This window comes from Coregonus clupeaformis, chromosome 12 (assembly GCF_020615455.1).
Source record: "Coregonus clupeaformis isolate EN_2021a chromosome 12, ASM2061545v1, whole genome shotgun sequence".
In the NCBI taxonomy this organism is placed as follows: Eukaryota; Metazoa; Chordata; class Actinopteri; order Salmoniformes; family Salmonidae; genus Coregonus; species Coregonus clupeaformis.
In genome coordinates, this window is record NC_059203.1 from 29721213 (window position 1) to 29727340 (window position 6128).

Below are 6128 nucleotides of genomic sequence, written 5' to 3' on the forward strand. Positions count from 1 at the left end.
CGAAAAGAAGGAAAGCAGACGGAAAAGGAGAATTTCCAAACGGAGGAAGACACAGAAAACATAGAAGAGACAGGAGAGAGGTTAGAGTGGGAAATGGGAACAGTGGAAGGATCTGGTGTTGAAACATTGGAAGAGTCACTGAAGTTATTGGAACCGGAACATAGTGCCGATGAGGAGAAGAAAGGAATGGATGAAGAAAGTCTGATTGAACCCACCCCTTTTCACCAAGACATTGATTCATTTGGTATTGCAGATCAATTACATAACCAAGAGAAATGCAACAGAGTCACTGCAGAAACTGTCAATACAGAAACTGAGATCAACAATGAAGCAAGCATGGACCACATAGTTGACCCAATAGAGGTCTTCAGTGTTGGACTGGACCAATCAGAAGACACTTTACTCATTGAGGAAGAAGTTAGTGATTTCACACTGCTTGTGAATGATTCTGAAGTGAACGAGAACAGCCAAATAACATGTGATCGTGCTCTTAAAATAGAGTCAGATGACACTTTGAGCACTGATCCCAAAATCTCTCCTAGTCATCTCATCCAAACTCCATGTATGGAAATCACTAACCCCTTTCTCACCCCACTATTACTGCAGAGTATTCAGGGGAATGAGGAGGGTGCAAACACTGACTCCAATACCACAGGCGGACTGGACACATCAGAGGTCATTTTACTCAGCGAGGAGGAAGTTAGTGATCGTGTGCTGCTTGTAAATGAAGTGAGTGTCAGTAGCCAAATGACGTATGATGATAGAACTCTCACAACAGAGACCTGCCAAACAGATGAGGCTTTGAGCGCTGATCCCAATATCTCTGGTAGTCAATGCAACCAAACTCCATACTCGGATGAAAGCCATAACTCCTTTCTCAATCCACTCTTACTGCAGAGTGTTCAAGACCAAGGTGTTAATGCAGCAAACACAGACTCCAATCAGAGTCCTTCTCCAAACAGGGAGGAGAAAGATGGGGTCGACTCGTAGGGCATCCTCGAGGTGCACAAAGAGAAGAGGAGGGCACAGAGGAGAAACAAGAAGGTGAAATAGAAAGCACAGAGGCGATAGAAGACAAGGGAGAAAACATGGAAGTAGTGGAAGGTTCTTGCATAGAGTTTGAAATGTTGATGGAATCTAAGGATGGAGCTGGTAATGAGAAGAATGAAGGAGAAGAGAAAAATGAGGAGAGTGTCCTGACTGACCTCAGCTGTTCATTCAGTACTTCAAATCAAGAGGGAAGAAACATAGAGGCTGACAATATAGAAAGTGAGAGCCAATCAATTATAAAGGAATCAATGGCAACAAAACTCATGCTTCTACGTGAAGCAGAGTTGACTGAGATTAGTCAAACTCTTCACAACCCTTACCCTGATGTTCCTACTGTAGAGTCATATGACTCCTACCTGACCGATGACACACTGAACTCAAATCCTGCCATCACTGGTTTGCAACACAAAGAAACAGCATTGGAGGAAACACTTGATGAATCAAGAGAAAACACTGACTCCCCTCCAGATCCACCTTCACTGCAGAGTTCTCTTGGTCCAGAGGAAACAGCAGAGGTAGAATCCTACACCCCAAGGAGGAAAAGGAAGATCGGTTCCACTCGCAGCAAGACTCATCAAGGTAAAAAAGGAGAGGAGAGAAGAGAGGAGGGACAGGAGGAGGAGAAAGGAGAAGACACAGAGGTTATAGGAGAGGTTGGAGATGTCATGATAGCAGTAGAAATGGAGTCCAGCATAGAAAAGACTGAGCTTGTACAGCTTGAGGAACTTCTAGAAAAAGTGACAGAGGAGCAGGTGTTGGGAGACCCAGAGACCGTAGTAGTGGAGGGAGAGGTCAACATTGTAGTAGAAGGAGAATCTGGCATAGAAAAGTCTGAGCTTGTAGAACATACAGAAAAAATCAGAGAGGCGGAGGAGATAGAAGTAGAAGTGAAAATAGTTGCAGAGAGCGAGAGCAGCCAAACTCCCTCTTACACAGCAGCTCTTACAGTAGAGGCCCAAGAGTCAGGTGAAATGGTTTGTACAGAGCCTCATATAACATCACAATACATGGAAGACAATAATCCCTCATTAAATGACCTCACAAAGTCAAAGCTGTCTCAAACTGGAAACCCATATCTGCTAAGATCACCTGACACTGCAGGGACGAGAAGGAAAATGGGGTCTACTCGTAGGAATAAAGGTAAACGAGAAGAGACAGACTTTGGGGAGAAAGAAGATGCCAAAACTGGAGACACAGAAAAATCCCTAGAACTTCAGGCATCCATTGCAGTTGTGGAATCTGGGTCTCACAGCAACACAGAAGAGCTCCTGGGTCCAAAAGAAAGTGAAATGGACACTGAGTGCAGAAGTCAAAGTGAGATTATTTTGATTGCTTCTAGCACACTCGACCAACCGGATGACCGATGTAAAGAGGAAGTTGGTGAGGATACTGAAACTAGTAGTGAAGCTGTAGTTAGTTACAGCAGTGAATTGCTTCAAGATACTCTTGGAATAGAATCACTCTCGCATCTGCCCCTAGACCTTTCATTGCAAGTTGTTCAAGGATTTGCTGATGAACCCATAACAGAGGAGTTGAAGAAAGAGGAAGAGAGGAGGCAGGAAAGTGAGCATGCCGAGGCGGAGTCCTCCACATTTCACAGCTCTAGGCATACATTAGATCAATCCCTTGAGTCAGATGCTTTAAACAACACAGAAGATTTTGAGTCATTCAATAACACAATAATCCTCCAAAGTGGAGAAGGTGAAGAGAAACTTGAACCTGCTGTAAATGAGTCAGAGTTGCAAGATGATATTAACTCTACTGGTCCAGGCAATCAGGAAACATGGCACCAAAGAGATGAAGCTGAGGACTTTATTGATCTGATAGTTGAGGAAAATGTAGTACTGGCATATAGACCTCATTTTAGACAACCAGACCATGTAGAAAGCTATCAACCTGAGCAAAGAGAGGATATTACCAGCTTTTTACAATCAAACCCCTCAGACAGCTCTTTGGGTCATGACAAAAGTGCTCAATCAGAATCCAGGAGAAGAAAGATGGGTTCAACTCGCAGGAATCCTAGAGGTAGACATGAGGAGGAAGAACATGGAGAGAGTAAGATGCATAGATATCGTTATCTTTATGATGAGGGAGAAGAGGTCACAGTGGGAAAAGAGGAAATGTTTGGCATCGAAGAAACTGAGTTGGTAATGTCTATGGAGCCTAAAGGTAGCACCAGTGGAGACGAAAAAGAAGGAAAGCAGACGGAAAAGGAGAATTTCCAAACGGAGGAAGACACAGAAAACATAGAAGAGACAGGAGAGAGGTTAGAGTGGGAAATGGGAACAGTGGAAGGATCTGGTGTTGAAACATTGGAAGAGTCACTGAAGTTATTGGAACCGGAACATAGTGCCGATGAGGAGAAGAAAGGAATGGATGAAGAAAGTCTGATTGAACCCACCCCTTTTCACCAAGACATTGATTCATTTGGTATTGCAGATCAATTACATAACCAAGAGAAATGCAACAGAGTCACTGCAGAAACTGTCAATACAGAAACTGAGATCAACAATGAAGCAAGCATGGACCACATAGTTGACCCAATAGAGGTCTTCAGTGTTGGACTGGACCAATCAGAAGACACTTTACTCATTGAGGAAGAAGTTAGTGATTTCACACTGCTTGTGAATGATTCTGAAGTGAACGAGAACAGCCAAATAACATGTGATCGTGCTCTTAAAATAGAGTCAGATGACACTTTGAGCACTGATCCCAAAATCTCTCCTAGTCATCTCATCCAAACTCCATGTATGGAAATCACTAACCCCTTTCTCACCCCACTATTACTGCAGAGTATTCAGGGGAATGAGGAGGGTGCAAACACTGACTCCAATACCACAGGCGGACTGGACACATCAGAGGTCATTTTACTCAGCGAGGAGGAAGTTAGTGATCGTGTGCTGCTTGTAAATGAAGTGAGTGTCAGTAGCCAAATGACGTATGATGATAGAACTCTCACAACAGAGACCTGCCAAACAGATGAGGCTTTGAGCGCTGATCCCAATATCTCTGGTAGTCAATGCAACCAAACTCCATACTCGGATGAAAGCCATAACTCCTTTCTCAATCCACTCTTACTGCAGAGTGTTCAAGACCAAGGTGTTAATGCAGCAAACACAGACTCCAATCAGAGTCCTTCTCCAAACAGGAGGAGAAAGATGGGGGTCGACTCCGTAGGCATCCTCGAGGTGCACAAAGAGAAGAGGAGGGCACAGAGGAGAAACAAGAAGGTGAAATAGAAAGCACAGAGGCGATAGAAGACAAGGGAGAAAACATGGAAGTAGTGGAAGGTTCTTGCATAGAGTTTGAAATGTTGATGGAATCTAAGGATGGAGCTGGTAATGAGAAGAATGAAGGAGAAGAGAAAAAATGAGGAGAGTGTCCTGACTGACCTCAGCTGTTCATTCAGTACTTCAAATCAAGAGGGAAGAAACATAGAGGCTGACAATATAGAAAGTGAGAGCCAATCAATTATAAAGGAATCAATGGCAACAAAACTCATGCTTCTACGTGAAGCAGAGTTGACTGAGATTAGTCAAACTCTTCACAACCCTTACCCTGATGTTCCTACTGTAGAGTCATATGACTCCTACCTGACCGATGACACACTGAACTCAAATCCTGCCATCACTGGTTTGCAACACAAAGAAACAGCATTGGAGGAAACACTTGATGAATCAAGAGAAAACACTGACTCCCCTCCAGATCCACCTTCACTGCAGAGTTCTCTTGGTCCAGAGGAAACAGCAGAGGTAGAATCCTACACCCCAAGGAGGAAAAGGAAGATCGGTTCCACTCGCAGCAAGACTCATCAAGGTAAAAAAGGAGAGGAGAGAAGAGAGGAGGGACAGGAGGAGGAGAAAGGAGAAGACACAGAGGTTATAGGAGAGGTTGGAGATGTCATGATAGCAGTAGAAATGGAGTCCAGCATAGAAAAGACTGAGCTTGTACAGCTTGAGGAACTTCTAGAAAAAGTGACAGAGGAGCAGGTGTTGGGAGACCCAGAGACCGTAGTAGTGGAGGGAGAGGTCAACATTGTAGTAGAAGGAGAATCTGGCATAGAAAAGTCTGAGCTTGTAGAACATACAGAAAAAAAATCAGAGAGGCGGAGGAGATAGAAGTAGAAGTGAAAATAGTTGCAGAGAGCGAGAGCAGCCAAACTCCCTCTTACACAGCAGCTCTTACAGTAGAGGCCCAAGAGTCAGGGGAAATGGTTTGTACAGAGCCTCATATAACATCACAATACATGGAAGACAATAATCCCTCATTAAATGACCTCACAAAGTCAAAGCTGTCTCAAACTGGAAACCCATATCTGCTAAGATCACCTGACACTGCAGGGACGAGAAGGAAAATGGGGTCTACTCGTAGGAATAAAGGTAAACGAGAAGAGACAGACTTTGGGGAGAAAGAAGACGCCAAAACTGGAGACACAGAAAAATCCCTAGAACTTCAGGCATCCATTGCAGTTGTGGAATCTGGGTCTCACAGCAACACAGAAGAGCTCCTGGGTCCAAAAGAAAGTGAAATGGACACTGAGTGCAGAAGTCAAAGTGAGATTATTTTGATTGCTTCTAGCACACTCGACCAACCGGATGACCGATGTAAAGAGGAAGTTGGTGAGGATACTGAAACTAGTAGTGAAGCTGTAGTTAGTTACAGCAGTGAATTGCTTCAAGATACTCTTGGAATAGAATCACTCTCGCATCTGCCCCTAGACCTTTCATTGCAAGTTGTTCAAGGATTTGCTGATGAACCCATAACAGAGGAGTTGAAGAAAGAGGAAGAGAGGAGGCAGGAAAGTGAGCATGCCGAGGCGGAGTCCTCCACATTTCACAGCTCTAGGCATACATTAGATCAATCCCTTGAGTCAGATGCTTTAAACAACACAGAAGATTTTGAGTCATTCAATAACACAATAATCCTCCAAAGTGGAGAAGGTGAAGAGAAACTTGAACCTGCTGTAAATGAGTCAGAGTTGCAAGATGATATTAACTCTACTGGTCCAGGCAATCAGGAAACATTGCACCAAAGAGATGAAGCTGAGGACTTTATTGATCTGATAGTTGAGGAAAATG